The sequence below is a fragment of the Anastrepha obliqua genome, chromosome 4, assembly GCF_027943255.1.
Source record: "Anastrepha obliqua isolate idAnaObli1 chromosome 4, idAnaObli1_1.0, whole genome shotgun sequence".
In the NCBI taxonomy this organism is placed as follows: domain Eukaryota; kingdom Metazoa; phylum Arthropoda; class Insecta; order Diptera; family Tephritidae; genus Anastrepha; species Anastrepha obliqua.
Genome location: NC_072895.1, coordinates 113,602,499 through 113,620,667, shown reverse-complemented (window position 1 = coordinate 113,620,667; position 18,169 = coordinate 113,602,499). Strand labels below are relative to the sequence as shown.

Below are 18,169 nucleotides of genomic sequence, written 5' to 3'. Positions count from 1 at the left end.
TTGTTGTGCTTCAAGTGTGTGTGTTTGATCTCATAATCACTTTGCACTTAAACGATGAAAGGTCTGAAGGTGCTTCGTTGGTGTGTTAAATACAGATATACGTACATATATGATATATACATGTGTGTGTGTGTGTGTATGTGCGCACATTTTAATTAATATCCGCTTAATACCAATATCAATATTATATTATAATATCTACTATGCTTGCCTAGCGGCTCAAATTTCCATTTCCATTTCTATTTCTATTCCCCTTACCATTTGTAAGTTTGTGTTTTTCGCATCTTTGGCTGTCGCTGCGCTGTTGTTGCTGCTACCGGCGCGCTAACAGCTATTCAAGCTGAAACTGCGTTTCTATTACTACTATTTTATTGCTGGTTTTATTTGAATTTTTCGTCTATATCGGTTTATGATTTTCTCTCACACATTAACACACCACTTGGGAGTTTCTTCCTCTGCGCTGCGTACTTTGAACTGTGCTGCCACATTTACTTGTTGGCGCCAAGCAGTTTCAGCTCTGGTCTTGGTTCATTTTTATTATGCCACATGTGCCAGAGTGCATGAATAAAGGAAGAAAAATCGAAATATGAAAAATAATGATAAATGTACGAATTGAGATTTGAATGAAAAAAATTACCACTCACTCCGTGTCTATAGCGTTGATAGGCCATAACGAGTGTTGTGCCATTTTTTATTACTATTTCATAATTTTCTAAGCCGTTGCAGCCTATGTGGTGTTGTGTTTTACTATTCGTAGATATCATTGGTTTCAACAGAGAAATATACTTTGCTTAGTAATTGATTTCAGAAGTTCTTTGGCCAAATAAATGTATTGTATACATACCTACGCATATTATATTTTTAATATACAGGGTGAACGATATGAAGTGTTACCAACTTCATACTGTTTCTATCTGTAAAACAGCTCATCACATCAACGTCAAAATTTTTCTAATGACCGTTGAATATATTATTTATAAGCCATCAAAAGCATTTGCGTCTTAGTTTTGTTGAATTTTTTTTCTGTGATGGAATTCAAACGTAATAGTGTGATGGCGTTATATTTGGCTGGAAAACCACAACCAGCCATTGCTCGTGAGCTCAGTCACCTCAAAGTGAATAAAATGTTTGTATATCGCACTATAAAACGTTACAACGATACTGGTAGCATTGCAAAACGCTATGGAGGTGGACCAAAAAAGCCGCAACAACGCCAAAAATGGTTCGGAAATTGAAGGAACGAAGGACTTGAACGAAATCCACGTCGAAGTGGAAGAAAAATGGCCAAAGAACTGAAAATATCGCAAGACAGCATTCGATGCATATTGAAAAATGAGCTTAAGGTCAAGGCTTACAATTTCCAAAAAGCACACGATCTTTCACCCCAGCAAAAACAAGTTCGGTGCGAAAGAGCAAAGGAGTTGTTGCGCTTGCACGAACGTGGCGAATCTCCTAACATTGTGTTTTCTGAAGAAAAAAATTTCCCAATTGAGCAGCTCTTAAAGACTCAAAACGATCACGTTTACTTGACCGAACGCTCATACGAGAATTTGAGCCTACGTATGGGCACTCTAAGCAATTTCCACCGCAAGTAATGGTTTGGGCCGCAGTGACCGCTAATGGACGCTCTCCAATCGTTTTTATCGAGCCTGGTGTCAAAGTGAATGCGACTTATTATCGGGAAAAGCTGCTTAGAAGCTGCTTTAGAGCCGTGGACACGCAAACATTTCGATCGTAGACCATGGACGTTCCAACAGGACTCGGCACCGTCTCATAAAGTTCGTGTGTACCAAGAATGGTCCACACTTCATATCGTTCACACAACGGCTTTCAAATTTGACAGACGCAAATCCGATGGACTATCCCATCTGGTCTATTTTGAAAAGCAAGGTGAGGACTAAAAAATATGCCAGTATGGATGCGCTGAAAAAGCGATTATACGAGAATGGGCCAAAATACCTCAAGATCATATTCGTGCAGCATGCAACTCAATTTTTGACCGTTTCAAGGCTATAGTCAAGGCAAAAGGTGGTAATGTCGACCTAAGTGAAAATTGTAATCATTTTTGACCAATTTTGTCTTTGAAATCAATAAAAACTAATTTCACACAAAAAGTTATGGTGTTTTGAATAGGTAACACTTCATATCGTTCACCCTGTATAAAGGATCTTTCAAAAGTGACGCCTAGATGTGAGTAGTGAATAATTCCTAGACGCTAACTTTTCTTATCCATCTTTGCCATTTGTCAAAACAACTGGTGTACAATTTTACACTTATTGAAGCTTATTTTTAAAATGGTCGATTTTTAAGAGCAACGTAGCGTGACTTTTTTGGTGAAAATAATCGTCCGAATAAGTCGACCATGCAAAGATTGGTGAACAGATTTCCAGAAACTGGGTCTGTCGTGGATAAAAAAGAGTCTAGAATGTTGCTGCTGTAGCGCAAAGTGTTTCTGAACAACATTCATGAATCGACTGTTTGGCGAATTCCACCTTTAGACGTTCCAATGGTGGATATTTAAATGGTGAAATTTTTCACATATAATTTTTAAAAGCCGTATTTTGAATAGAAATAGTGAAGCCTGAAAGAATCTAAATTCTTAGCAGTTTTTTTGCTTTAAACAACATCTAAGCGCGCCTTTTGAAATACCCTTTATTATGTTGTAAGTTATTGCATTATATTTTCTTGTTTGTTTCTGTTGCATTGCTTATCAATACAAGAAAAAACTTCAATAGTTTTTCCCAGTGAAACAGTTTTTATTAGAGATGGTAGTCCTGAAATTACGCGATCCCAGTTGTTGTTGTTGTTGAAGTGGTTGAGTATTTCTACTGAAATAATCTTAATTAGCGTCAGGCTAATGCCCTACCCTGCCAGAAATCAAATGGATTAACGAAACCAACGCAAGGCAAGTCTTGTCGAGACCCTATACTCCCGAGAGGAGTGAACAAGGAAAAAAATCTTAATTACCGACTAGCGCCGTTTTACTACCACTGTTATCGTGTGATGACTTTTTGTTTTATTTTTTTTAAGTCCGATCTATTTCGTGAGATCCAAATATAATAGTCATTTCTTTCTCTCTGTGTCTGAGATTTCATTAATTTGGAAAGGAAAGGCTTACCGCAAGTGCGAAGTCTTGTTCTGGCTAAATCTGGAAAAGACTTTCTTTCACCCCGTCCGTTTGATAGCTTCGCAGATGGGATTGAATGGAAGGTTAAGTCTGGCTGCATGAGCCTCTACCTTCCAGTGACCTGTAAAGGTTGCAGTGATACGTTTGTCACGGAATTTCGTAATTTCGGGATTTAAATATTTTTTAAGTTTGCAAAAATGTGGTATTAGTTGATTTGAGTACATGGATAATTTATCAATTTTTGCAGCTTAAAGTGTAGGAAAAATGTGGAATAAAATCTTAATGAAACAAAAAACTGACTCTGACTCGGGCTTCAGGGGTTTACCTTTTTGTCATGAAAAAAAAAAAATAGCTGGATATAATTCCAGGTCTTTTCACTATAGTATACCCGCATGACGTCACTACTTCTCAATGGGGCTAATTATGAGAACCTGTGTGGGATATGCATGTAGATCATTGGCTGTTTTTGCAGTGAACGCCCATACGCAGATATGAAGTAACTCAAAGACTCCATTAAAAAATGCTTAAGAAATGCTCAAGAAAAATTGTTTGCATCAAAAAAACTTCTTCTTAGGCAGTACGCAGTTCTTGAGAGCTTTGCTATGCTTATTTTGTATTATATTTTTAAAAAGAGCACAAAACCGCCCAGGTTGTGAACAAAAATATGTCTGTGCTGCGTTATTTCTTAAAGGAAATGTGACAACGTTGTAATCTTCTACTATGAAACTGCCAAATATCAAATATGAATATTTCTTGCAAGAAAAATAGTAAAACTTTCTTTTTCTTCTGCATTTTCTTCAGAGGTTCTACTAGCATTGAGTCATCATCATAGGCTTCAGTAAAACGCCTCCATATGGTTCTGTTTTTTGCAAGAAGTTTGATTTCTTTGCAAGTTTTTCCCGACGCTTCAACTTCCTTCTGGACCGTTTTCCTGCAAGATATTTTTGTACGGCCAACCTTGCGAACACCTTGTGGATTCCAATCTAGTGCTTGACGACGACTGAATTTTGCACCTCTCGTATAGATCGTCGTTACTTATGATGTGGAGCACCCAGATCTTCAATATTGATTACTTAAACTGAAAGTAATTCCAGGAAAAGTGACAAAATTGTAATCTTCTACGGGACTGCCAAAATGAAATGTCAAAATCAAAAATTTCTTCAAAGAAAAATAGCAACATTTCTTTTTCTTCAGCATTTTCTTGAGAGGTTGCAGTAGTCTTGATTACTTAAACTGAAATTAATACGAGCGTAGCTGTTTGAGTGAACTAATGCTGCAATAAACCTCGATTTCATAGTGATGAGTTAAGCGGCAAATGAAAATAATAGTAGGTAAGTAGGTAGGTGAAATGGTTGAAGTGCCAGCCTGACAGTCCTCAAGTAGCACTAAAGCGCCGTTTTGATACCATTATTAGACCTCCAACGGGCACATATCTACAGCCAGCCAGAGCTGTTGATATAATGGATAAGATTGGTGGGATTTAGGTTGGCGCACTGCCCCAGGTTGTTGAAGAAGGGAGCAGCCAGTGACCTTAATCGTCTAGCCGCCAAGCCCGGACATTTACAGAGAAAGTGCTCAACAGTCTCCTTCTCTGAAAGGTCACACACAGCTTCTGAAATGGGGGTTAAATTGTAACCCTAGCTTTTTCGCGTGTGCGCCGATCGTCCAGTGACCGGTAAACACAGCTACGAGTTTGGAAATTTAATGGCGAAGAGTCCAAAGGAGATTCTGAGCCCCTCGTATATACTACTGGGGTCAAAGGGTTTTCGAAATATCACATGAAGAAATGGAGTTTATAAGGGGGTCAGTGAATTAAAAAATTATGAGTACAAAAATGAAACCTCTCGAGTGGACGTATTTTGCAAAGTGAATGACGATCACACGAGAGCGCTGTTTTATGCCTTCAGGCATAAGGCTTTTGCTTACAGAACTCAAGCTTTTGTGGATTAAATAACATTGTGTAGAATGTAGTGCTAATCTCTATTTACAGTGTTGCCATTGCTACAAAAGTAATACATACTTAATGCTAAATTATACGTATGCTACAAACTCAATTTTTTCTGCGCTTTCTTGAGAAATAATTTGTGCAGTTTCCCTTTAACAACTGTCAGGGGGATGCCGTTGACCGGGTAGGAGGTCTCTGAGGCCAACTAAGTCGGCACTTTCCTGGCAAGGTCATCAGCAATTTCATTTCCCTCTATGTTCGTATGCCCGGGAATCCAGATCTGAGAAATAATACCTGCACACCCAAGAGATTTGATCTCCTCCTTACATTCTTACAGGAGGAGCCTTGATTGCCGCCCGAATATCGAAGAAAATGTTAATATCTCCCCGCTTCCGCGTTCCCTAAGCATTTTGCAAGCCTGCAGGATCGCAAAAACTTCTGCTTGAAAAACACTAGCAGTATTCGGCAGTAAAATGGCTGATTTAGAGAAATCCCTTGCTCCGACTCCCGATTCCATCTTGGAACCGTCAGTGAAGACAGAGGTGCAAGTTTCGGTGCAAATATCAATAGTAAACAGCTGAGTTTTCTTATAATAATTGCCAGTTTTGGTTTCGAATTCGACGCAGTCGGCAAAAAACGTAAATAAAGCAAAATAATTAAAACAAAAAAGCGAAGACACTTTCCGGTAAAAGAGGCAACCAATTAGGAATCGTAATTACTTTTTTTTTTAATTTCTGAGTATTTTGCTATTATAAATTTGTTTAAAATGTCTTATCGCATTTTTATTGAAGAAAACATTAGAAAAGTTTATCAGTGCCATCTTTGATCTCAAACATTGATTTCCTCAATTTATAAATTATCGTCATATACATACATATGTACCCGTATATTTGCTAGGAAATGACACAAGGAGGTGCATACATACATACATACAAGAGTACGTATTCCTTAGAAAAGTTGCGCAGCTTTGATGGTTTATTATATTATTAGTGCCATAAAAATATTTATACTTTTATTCCATGTGTGCATGTGTGTGTATGTGTGTATGTGTGTACACATTCTGGTAAATAATGAAAAGACTTGTTAAAAAGTCAAATTTTATTTCTTAAATTTTAGTTGAAAACTGTGATTTAACGGCCCCAGACGTCTAATAACAATTTAAACTGATTATTTGCAATTATTTGTGAATTTTATTCTTGTGGAATCGCTAAAGCTTTTAGCAGGTATGTTTTATTTATTTTTGTAATTAATTTTTTTTTTTCAAATAGTTTTGCTAGTTTTTCCATATTTAATTTTCATTTTTTTTTTATATTTAATTATCAAATGCAGGTATCACAATGCGCCTTAGGGCCACCGAGTGTCTTAGACAGGCAACCTGGCTAACCTAACCTAAGTTAATTAGCTAAAGTTAATGAAAAATTAGCTGTTTAAGTGCTGATTTTGGAATTTTTTAGCTGCAGTGGCGAGCATAACTTAGCTGTTTTTATTATAATTAGTTGCCATCGTGCCGGCATTGGGCGCATAGTGCCGAAAGCATAATTTAGTGCATGATAAGGTTTTTTTTTAATATTTTTAAAGTGTTTCGAGTTAGAATTTTTCTGTGTTTTGGTTTTTGTTTTTTAAATTTTACTCACTTTTAGCAAAAACCATGAGAATCAAATTTTCAAATGTTGTGGTTGGTTGGTTAGAGTGGTGATTCATCCAGAATCCAACTAGCGCTTCTGCACCATTTTGTTGCCACATCCTCGTTACGAAATTGTTTAACAGTCATTTACGGCAAGACTATATGCAGTCTGTGCGGTTTAGGAACCTTATTAGGTTGTTGACGTCTAAACTAGGACATGATCTGATTGCATCGACGGTTATTGCACAGGCTGATCTTTGTATTCTGCCGAGTAATTTGGAATTGTACTCTCTCTCTAGAGATTTCCACCAAACTACCGAACCATACGATAAAATAGGTCGTATAACCGCCGTATACAGCCATAATGTATGTTTAGGTTGAAGACCCCATCTTCTTCCAAGCATACGTTTGCAGGCATATAAAGCAATTTCTGCTTTCCTTACCCGTTCTACGACGTTTAACTTCCAGCTAAGTTTGGAGTCCAGAATTACCCTAAGTTCTTTGCACTGGGTGATAGTGAAAGAGTTTGTCCGTTCATATTTGGTAGGGTAAAAGTTGGTACCTTGTATCTGGTGGTAAAAAGCATAAGTTCTGTTTTACGCGAGTTTAAACTTAGGCCAAATCCACAGCCCTGACACCATTAGCACCACCCCCTCCATTAAGTTTTATTAAGATTTTGCTGATCACACATAGTCAAAGAAGTGGAGATAAAACTGCCCCCTGTGGAGTGCCCCCGTGGACCTTCTTGGTTATGTTGATATTACCCATAGTAGCTTTGATGATCCTGGTTTCTAGCATAGAGATGACCCAATTACTGATGCAATTGTCCACCTCTAGGTCTGTCAACACCCGTTGGATGGCATCTGTACTAACATTGTTAAAGGCGCCTTCTATATCCAAGAATGCCGCCATGGTATAATGTTTGCTCTCTAGAGATCCCTCTTTTGTTCGGATTACCTCGTGAAGCGCTGTCTCCGTAGATTTGCCTGTAAGGTACGCATGTTGTGCAGTTGATATACCAGAGCCCTCTAAAGCGCTTCTGAGGTGTATATCCAAAAGTCTTTCAAAAGTTTTTAACAGGAAAGACGAAAGACTTATTAGCCTGAAGTCCTTCGCTGATTCATGTCCCCTCCTACCAACTTTTGGTATGAAGACGACCTTGACTAGTTTCCAACTATCTGGAATATGGCCAAGGTTTAAACACGCTTTAAAAAATTTCCCCTAGCCATGGTAGGACACAGTCCAAGGCTTCCTGTAACATCTTGGGAATGATCACACCTGGCCCGGAGATTTTAAGGGTGAGAAAGATTTGATTGCCCACGCAACTTTCGCCTTGGTAATAATTTCATTTGCAAGATGCTGTGGATTATATTGGCTCCGCCTAATATTTCCCCTCCCACTTTCGAAAGCATTGCATCCCGGAAAATGCGTGTTTACCAGAAGCTCTAGCGATTCTTCTGCCGTAGCAGTCCAAGTTCCATCAGGTTTCTTAACCCAGGAAGCCATTGAGTGGTCTTTGGAAAGAACACGGTTGAGCCTAGCAGAATCCCTGGTGGATTCGATTGACGAACAACGTTCCCTCCAGCTCTCTTTTTTGGCGGCCCTGATTATCTTCTTGTACTGTCTCCGACTTTCGCTGTACAATTCCCAATTTCCCGTCGAGTAGCTGAGGTTAAACGTTGATCTAGATTTTTCCCTTAGTTTTAAGAGCTCACTGCTCCACCAAGGAGGGTGAGTTTTTTTACTAAATTTTTGTGGGGCGGGACGATTTGTAGGTCCTACTAAATGCCTTTTCCAGTGTTATGACCCTACTCTCAAGGTTTTCCGGGAGAGTGATTTGAGGGATAGGAATCTCTCCTATCCTCTTGTTTACTGCATTTTTGAACCTCTTCCAGTTGGTTCTTAAAGGATTTCGATACGGTAAGGGTGGATCTACCTTAAGATCCAAATCGTAGAGGATCCAACTATGATCCGAAAAGGACGATTTATTGGATACCCTCAAATGTTGTACAAAGCTTAGAAAAATTTCCAAAAAATTGCATATAAATTCATTAGGTGCGCAACTAAGTTTAATAGATGTCGCCAGCGGTGTGTGCTAGTCGATTCTAATACAACCTAAACGTCATAAATCAAGCTTAGACATATGGCAAACAAACTGCTTCGACACATTAGTGATTTTGTTTTGGAGCATCGTTGATGTTGGAGAGCATCGTACGAGCCGCAGAACTTAATCGCTCAGGCACAATTTTTTATAAGAGCGTACAATTGCTGGCGTATGCCGATGATATTGACATCGTCGGCCTTAATAACCGCGCTGTTAGTTCTTCCTTCTCCAAACTGGATAAAGAGGCAAAGCGAATGGGTCTGGTGGTGAACGAGGACAAAACGAAGTACCTCCTGTCTTCAAACAAACAGTCGGCGCACTCGCGTATCGGCACCCACGTCACTGTAGACAGTTATAATTTCGAGGTTGTAAAAGACTTCGTCTATTTAGGAACCAGCATTAACACCGATAACAATGTCAGCCTTGAAATCCAACGTATATTAGAATCTCTCTTGCCAACAAGTGCTACTTTGGACTAAGTAGGCAACTGAGCAGTAAAGTCCTCTCTCGACGGGCAAAACTAACACTCTACAAGACTCTCATCATGCCCGTCCTAACGTATGGCGCAGAAGCTTGGACGATGACAACATCCGATGAAGCGACGCTTGGAGTGTTCGAGAGAAAGATTTTGCGTAAGATTTTAGGACCTTTGCACGTTGGCAACAGCGAATATCGCAGACGATGGAACGATGAGCTGTATGAGCTTTACGACGACATAGACATAGCGCAGCGAATAAAGATCCAGCGGCTACGTTGGCTGGGTCATGTCGTCCGAATGGATACAAACGCTCCGGCTTTGAAAGTATTCGATGCGGTACCAGCTGGTGGTAGCAGAAGAAGAGGTCGGCCTCCTATGCGTTGGAAAGATCAGGTGGAGAAGGACTTGGCTTCACTTGGTGTGTCCAACTGGCGCCGGTTAGCACGAGAAAGAAACGACTGGCGCGCTTTGTTAAACTCGGCCAAAATCGCTTAAGCGGTTATCGCGCCAATTAAGAAGAAGAAGAATCGTCGGGAAATGTTGATTTTTCTCTGGTGGCTGAAGCGCATCCGGAGCTACAAAAACTTTATGGAGATGCTGCTTTAAGTGAAACAACGTGCCGAGATTGGTTTTGTCGCTCCGAACACGGGGATTTTAATGTTGACGACCGTCCACGTGAAGGAAGGCCAAAAACCTTCGAAGACGCTGAATTGGGGGCATTGCTCGATGGGCAATGAGGATCCGTGTCGAACGCAAGAAGAGCTTGCTCCAGTACTAGGAGTTACGGGTGATGAAAAATGGATTAATTATAGCAATTCAAAGAAAAGAAAGTCATGGGGACTGCCCGGTCATGCTTCTACGTCGTCCCCTCAACCGATTATTTACGCTGCGAAGGTTATGCTATGCATTTGGTGGGACCAAGTTGGTGTTATTTATTATGAACTATTAAAACCAAGCGAAACCATCACTGGGGATCGGTATCGACTTCAACTGATGCGATTGAGTCGACCACTGCGCGAGAAGCGGCCGCTATACGCGGAGTGGCATGAAAAAGTAATTCTACAGCATGCCAAGGCTCGGCCTCGCGTTGCCAAACCCATTAACACCTACCTGAAATTTCTGGAGTGGGAAATCCTACCCCACCCGCCATATTCTCCAGATATTCCGCCATCCGCTTATCACCTGTTCCGATCGATGGCACATGGCCTAGCTGACCAGCAGTTCAATTCATATGAATACATAAAAAAATGGCTTGATCCGTGGATAGCCTCAAACGGTGAACAGTTTTACCGCGACGGTATACGAGATCTACCAGAAAGATGGGGAAAAGTAGTAGCCAGCTATGGGCAACACTTTCAATGATTCACTTGTAGCCAGTTTTTCAGAATAAATTTGTATTTTCATCAAAAAAACAGCGAGAACTTAGTTGCGCACCTATAAATTTTGAATTTGAATTTTTAGAAAAAAATTCTATTATGCAGTTTTTTAGTCCATTTTGGTTTTGGCATAAAAGAGTGCAAATTCTAGTTAGCGGCTAAAGAATCGCACTAATTTTATTTTTTGTGTTTTTTTTGCAAGTTATAAAATTTGGTGCTGATTCTTTTTAAATTTTTCCAAACGAGCTTGCACATTTGCTTTAAAAATAAATCCAATTGTATATGGAATAAAATACGCAACGTTGTTAGAAAATTTTTTAAAAAATTGGACCGATTTTTCAGCCGCTTAAAACTTGTACCAGTTTGATTAGAATTATACGCGCCATGCTGCTGCGTATCAGAAATTTTTCTAAAAACTCAAATTAAAAAGTTCAAAATTTATTTCTTTATTTAACTCAGCAATCTTAGTGATTAGATTTAAAAAGTAGAATAACCAAAATTTAAGATCTAAAATAAAATATATATTGTAGTTTATTTGACAATTAATGAGACACAATAAGTGACTTAAGCAGAGGCCTTGGCTTCCCAAAATCAAGTTCAAGATTTCTAGAAAGCCGAGTAAGTTCTTAAAGTCCTGTTGTAAGAGGGACGAAATTAAGGTAATTAACTCCATTTCAGCATGCCTATCAAAGTGGAAAATCCTGCGAGTCGGCACTGCAAAACCTTGTTGTTAGGGTAGAGCAGGCCATCGACAGGCGGAAGTACGCTATGAACATCTTTTTAGACATAGAGGGAGCGTTTGATAATGCCAGTTTTGACAGTATGTGCAGAGGAAGATTGCTGGTGTTATCCGGGGTTAATAGAGGTTGGCCCCAAGGTGGTGTGCCGCCTCCATTGCTCTGGTGCATGGTGATCGATCCTCTGCTCACCACCTTAAATGACTCGGGAGTCTACGCCCAAGCATATGCGGACGACGTTGCCTGTTTGTTAACGGGCCCTTCGCTTATGAACATCTGCAAGAAAGTGCAGAAAACTCTGGATATGATTGACACTTGGTGCTGTACAAATAGGCTATCCGCAAATCCCACCAAGACTGGCATTGTCTTTTTCACCAGAAGGAGGAAGCTTGATGGACTCGTTCTGCCTAAGCTAATTAAAAGAAGTCACAACCCAGCTATCCAAGAAAATTAAATATCTTGGAGTAATCCTCAATAGTAAACTGCTCTGGAAATCATACGTTGAAACAAAGACATCCAAAGCACTGACAGCTTTCTGGCAGTGCAACGGTGTTTTTGAAAAAACGTGGGGTCTTTCTCCTAACAAGGTCCTATGGATCTACACGGCTATGATAAGACCTATTATCACCTATGCATCAGTGGTCTGAATGAGTAGACTCCCGCTCGTGGGAGTCAGGAGGACCTTATCGAGACTACAACGCGCTGTGGCCATCTGTAGCGTCGGAGCTTTTCCGACTGCTTGATGTTTTCTACCACCACTTGATGTTTTCATCCAAACACAATGGGAATTGGTACGGCCCCTGTCCGGCATTGGACCACAGAGTAGGCATGGACTTCGATCTAACGATCCCCGCCATCCCCCTTGACACCTTGGCTCCTTGGCATCACAAGATCTACTCAGATTTATTCGGAGACTGAGTAGATTTAAGAAAAAAAGGTAATTAGATCTGAAAACTTCAACATTAGATGGATTATATGAGTAGATCTGAACAGTGAATTAAAAATTTGGATGAAAATATTCAGAATTTTTCTAAATTTCGCATAAAATTTGAAACATTATTTTATATGATTTTGGTTAGAGGCGGAACAGTATTAAAAAAGAAATAACAAAAAATTCTAGCTCCCGAAACATTGTAAATATTAAAAAATCATGATATGCTCAGTTACGCTCGCCACTGTACAAAAACATTTATTTTTCCTTTTTTGTGTCTAAATTTTATTTGTTTTATGAAAATGAGCGTCTAACTTCTCCCTCTGGCTCCCGTATGTGTTCTTGAATTGCTACTAAATTTTCTATCACTGGAGTTCTAGCGCAAATGCTGTGTTAGTTATGCTGCAATTGGTGACTAGTTTTATCAATTGCAGCTTGGCTTTGAGGATGGTTTAGATTTTGACTTCCGTAATTTGGATTTATGCGTTTGTAATAAGTTCGCTCTCAAGCCTCCTTGATGAGGGGTCGGCAGGTATGTAGGATAGATAGAGGTATACTGGAGTGAGGTTCGGCGCATTAGACCGGGCTAGTTTACGCTCTCAGGACCCAACCTGTCGAAACAGGTTAGATGGGCTAGGTGATGATGATGGGTAATTACATCGCACTGGCAGGGTTTGATGAGCTGCTACAACAACAACAACAACAATAGAGGTATACTGTTATATTCTTGGGATTGGTAGTGACTTTTAATCAGAAAAACTTTCCGTCTTCTTCCCTCTCCCTCTCCCTCCCCCTCTCCCTCCCCCTCTCCCTCTCCCTCTCCCTCTCCCTCTCCCTCTCCCTCTCCCTCTCCCTCTCCCTCTCCCTCTCCCTCTCCCTCTCCCTCTCCCTCTCCCTCTCCCTCCCACTCTAAATCAAAGCTTTGCTTATCTGATGTCCACCTGGAATCTTTCAGTTTAATATGACAACAATAAAAGTAGTTATTTAACAGTTACATTTTTTAAAATTCATATGAATATTTACAGTGGAAATTTAATGTCTGTAAATCACTGAATGCGCCAATTAAGAGTTCAATTAAGAGGTCAATTAAGAGGCCATTGCAGCAGTGGAAAAAATTAGCATATTTTGATAACTTTTTCCGGCCGTGTAATGAAATTAATTAAAACTGAAAAAGGTTCATCATATGTATGTATGTCATAAACTGTATAAATTATTATTTTTTTATCAAAGAAATACGAAAGGAAATGGCGGCTGTACAAATTTTGTTCCGCAAGCTGCGCGAATTGCGCCTGCAATACCATATTTAAATTAGGGTGAACGAAACAAACTTTTTCGATTATAAAAGTGCGTACATATGGATGAGATATAGGATATATTGAGCAAATATGGAAAATAATGAAAATGTTAAGTGCGTAGGTTCGTTTTAAAATATCGATTTTTACAAACAATTTTTTTTATATAATCTATTTTCACAATAATAGTAACGCAATATTTTTGTATTTTTTTTTTATAAGAGCGTACAATTGCTGGCGTATGCCGATGATATTGACATCATCGGCCTTAACAACCGCGCTGTTAGTTCTGCCTTCTCCAAACTGGATAAAGAGGCAAAGTGAATGGGTCTGGTGGTGAACGAGGACAAAACGAAGTACCTCCTGTCTTCAAACAAACAGTCGAGGCACTCGCGTATCGGCACCCACGTCACTGTAGACAGTTATAATTTCGACGTTGTAAAAGACTTCGTCTATTTAGGAACCAGCATTAACACCGATAACAATGTCAGCCTTGAAATCCAACGCAGAATCTCTCTTGCCAACAAGTGCTACTTTGGACTAAGTAGGCAACTGAGCAGTAAAGTCCTCTCTCGACGGGCAAAACTAACACTCTACAAGACTCTCATCATGCCCGTCCTAACGTATGGCGCAGAAGCTTGGACGATGACAACATCCGATGAAGCGACGCTTGGAGTGTTCGAGAGAAACATTTTGCGTAAGATTTTAGGACCTTTGCACGTTGGCAACAGCGAATATCGCAGACGATGGAACGATGAGCTGTATGAGCCATACGACGACATAGACATAGCGCAGCGAATAAAGATCCAGCGGCTACGTTGGCTGGGTCATGTCGTCCGAATGGATACAAACGCTCCGGCTTTGAAAGTATTCGATGCGGTACCAGCTGGTGGTAGCAGAGGAAGAGGTCGGCCTCCTATGCGTTGGAAAGATCAGGTGGAGAAGGACTTGGCTTCACTTGGTGTGTCCAATTGGCGCCGGTTAGCACGAGAAAGAAACGACTGGCGCGCTTTGTTAATCTCGGCTAAAATCGCGTAAGCGGTTATCGCGCCAATTAAGAAGCAGAAGAAGTAACGCAATATATTTAAAAATTTTGATTATTTTTTTTATATTTAATTTAAATTTAAGTTTAATTTAAATTTTTTACTTTTTTTCTAAAAATTCAGATTATGCTACAAATAAAACCGTATAGCTAAAAATAGACTTGGTAAGAAATGAATAGTTAGATCTTTTAGAAAAATTCTAGGTATGCAGCTTTGTATTTTTAATATGGAGAAAATGCACAACACTGCTAGAAAAAAAATGTCAAAAATTAATGTGAGTTTTGAAGTGGGAACAGTTTTAAAGAGGGAACAATTTTAAAGTGGGACCAGTTTTAAATTGGGGATAGTTTTAAAATGGAAACAGTTTTAAATTGGGGACAGTTATAAAGTGGGAACAGTTTGAAAGTGGGAACAGTTTTAAAGTGGGGGACGGTTTTAAAGTGGGGACGGTTTTAAATCGGGAACAGTTTTAGATTGGGAACAGCTTTATAGTGGAAACAATTGTAAAATGGGGACAGTATGCAGCTTCGTATTTTTTTATATGGAGAAAATGCACAACACTACCAGAAAATAAATTGTTAAACATTAATGTGATCAATGAAAATCGAAGAATCAAAGGTGAATTTACGAAAATGTTTTAAAGTGGGAATAGTTTTAAAGAGGGACCAGTTTTAAAGTGGTACCAGTTTTAAATTGGGGATAGTTTTAAAATGGAAACAGTTTTAAAATGGGAACAGTTTTAAAGTGGGAACAGTTTTAGATTGGGAACAGCTTCAAAGTGAAAACAATTTTAAAATGGGGAAAGTATGCAGATCCTTTTTTTTAATATGGAGAAAATGCACAACACCGCCAGAAAATAAATTGTCAAAAACTAATGTGATCAATGAATCAATGGTAAACTTACGAAAAAAGTACAACTGAGCTATACAATTTTTTCCCCACTGCGGTTGTTGTTTTCTTCAGCATACTGTACTAAAAAGGGTACACATTCTTATGCACCGTTATTTTAAATACATTTTCGAATGCCTTAAATTTGCTCTGCGTTGATATGTACGTATGTGTGTGTGTATTTTCACACATTTTTATATGAATTTCTGTTGAAATTGTTTACGATTTATTTGTTTTGAGATCTGAAAGATGTTTACATGTAAATGTAGTGGCTGAAAAGGTAAACAGTTGTGCTTAAAAATAAACCGAGAAGTTAAACAAAATATTAAAAGAAGGTTAATAAACTGCAAAAGTTATGAAAGCGCCGGCAAACGCTTGTCTGCAGTAAATCCATATTTATTTCGTTAATTTTGCTATTCACACAAAAATTGATTGTTTAAATAAGTGTTTTGTTTTGTTTTTATTTTTTTAATTTTTATATTATTTTTTTATTTTTTATTTTATTGTTTCTAAGAAAGTGAATAAAATATCCGCTTACCGGTTTTGTAAATAAATGACAATTTAAGAACTGGGTTGCGAAAACATCTCAACTGAATAGAAATTATTTTAAGAAACGAAAGTATTTTTTGATAAAAGTAGACAGTATTAAAAAAAGAAAACTTATTCCCCACCTATTTATATAAAAACGAATTTAAATAATTTACTCCCATTCGGTTTCGCTAAGCAAAGTGATTTTCATTTTTTTCGCCTTGACGTGACTTGACATGCATTAACTTAGCTAAAAAACGAGCTTTTAATTGTCCTACACTAAGGCATGATAAATGGCATGAAAAATAGCTAAAAATAATTATTATAAAAATAAAGTATTGCAAGACAAAAGCCACACTTAAAGGTACAGTTACTTAAGCGCATTTGTTTTAACTGACTTTCTCACTGACTTTCACACCCACAAATCGCGTTCATAAATAGTTGAATTGAATTTCACTTTATAGACCCAGCAGTGGTGTGGAAGAATGGCAAAACGCAAGCAAATTATGGCCATTAAAAAAGGTATGTAATATCGGTCATAACTGTGGGTTGGTGCGTACATATGGAGGGAATATGCGCGTATAGAAAGATAGTGCACATTTTTTATTTATTTTTTTTTTCCTTGCATTGTAAATACCGAGGATCTTCAGTTGATAGTTTACGTGCTGCTCAAGAAGAATTTCTGAAGTGCTGGCACAAGCTTGGCGCGTGTTTGCGTTAATGCCATATTTCCTCAATATTTGCTTTTATACTACATACACTTACCACACATATATGCGTGTGTGCGTGTTTGTAGCATTAGTTTATGATACTCATATTGTATTTGAATAACTTTTATTTCTTAACGTGGTTCTAAATTTCACTTGCAAGCAAATTCGCTTATCAATGGCAGTTGGCGCGGTATGAAAATAACCTTTGACGTCGGTATGTAAGTTGAAGTGCAATCATTGGTAATATAATTTTTGGATTTTTTTTTAATTACAAAAAAAAAATTTGTTTTTACAATAAATATTTTCACCTTTTTTCTGCTTCGCTTTAAATTCCCAAGTTGTTGCGATTTTCACTCATTATCATAAACATTTTTCTGCAGACAGACTTATTACGCGCTGAAGTGAGGTATGTACGTATAAGTAATAATAGTTTCACATACATATGTATGTGTGTATGTCTGAAAAGTTGTATATAACTGTGCATAGTGTCTACTTATTTCTAGTTGGTTTGGAAAGAGCACAAAACCAGCGTCATTGCCGTTCTCAGGAGATATGCACATACATATGCATACATACATACATACATATGTATATGTATCGCTCTGTGAATGTAAATATGTGCAAAGCAGTTAAATAGATAATTGCTGACGTGCGGCAACATACCAATCAAGCGAACGACTTTAGACTCTTTCATAACTGGAGCGGAGTGATCGAAAGGGGTTGAAGAGGTATTCGGAAGTTATATTATTGCGCATGCATGTATGTGTCGGTGTGTGTGTGTTGCTGTGGTGTGGCTTAACCTTGAAAATTTTGAATTGTTGCTAATGATTTGAATTTGTTTGCTATTTTTTTTGTTATTTTTGTATTTCTTAGGTTTAGTTATTGTAGCAATGTTGTTATTTCTTTATATTTATTTCGTGCAATTTCATTTAAATTTTCCCTTTTTCGCTTTTTTTTCTATACCCTTTTATTTTATTACATTTCAATCGACTTACCTTTACTTGAAAAATATTTAGTTATTTTATATAATTTCGAATATTAAGGCCATAGCATTAACAGGGAAGTTGTTATGATAATTATGATAGACAGTTTGTAAGAATTTTGTGTAGGAATAGGTTTTCATTAGTACTGATATAACATATACATAAGTACTTATAGTTTAAGTAACAGTTTTTAAATAACATTAATACAATGCAACATAAATAAGTTTGAGCATATATTTTCAGCTGAGAACAGTTTCTGATGAACCCTTTTTAAGGATATTTAACACAAATCAACCTCCTATAATACACAACTTCAGTAAAATTAAAATTGCGCAAAATTGAGAACAGTTTCTGCTGGCCTAAGAACAATTTATGTTAGACTGAGAACAATAGATTTTAGGTC

The 18,169-nt window shown here is 38.2% G+C and overlaps 1 protein-coding gene across 3 annotated transcripts in view; it reads left to right on the top strand.

Annotated features, from left to right (window-relative positions):
• LOC129245661 (general transcriptional corepressor trfA) overlaps positions 1-18,169 on the top strand; it is a 73,205-nt gene that overhangs the window by 27,081 nt on the left and 27,955 nt on the right. The window contains exon 3 of one of the 3 annotated variants that reach the window (XM_054883975.1): positions 6,189-6,295. The exons of the other annotated variants lie outside the window; for them this stretch is intronic. The gene's annotated coding sequence lies outside the window, so the exon portion shown is untranslated. The remainder of the gene's footprint in view (positions 1-6,188; positions 6,296-18,169) is intronic. 3 annotated transcript variants of the gene reach the window in all.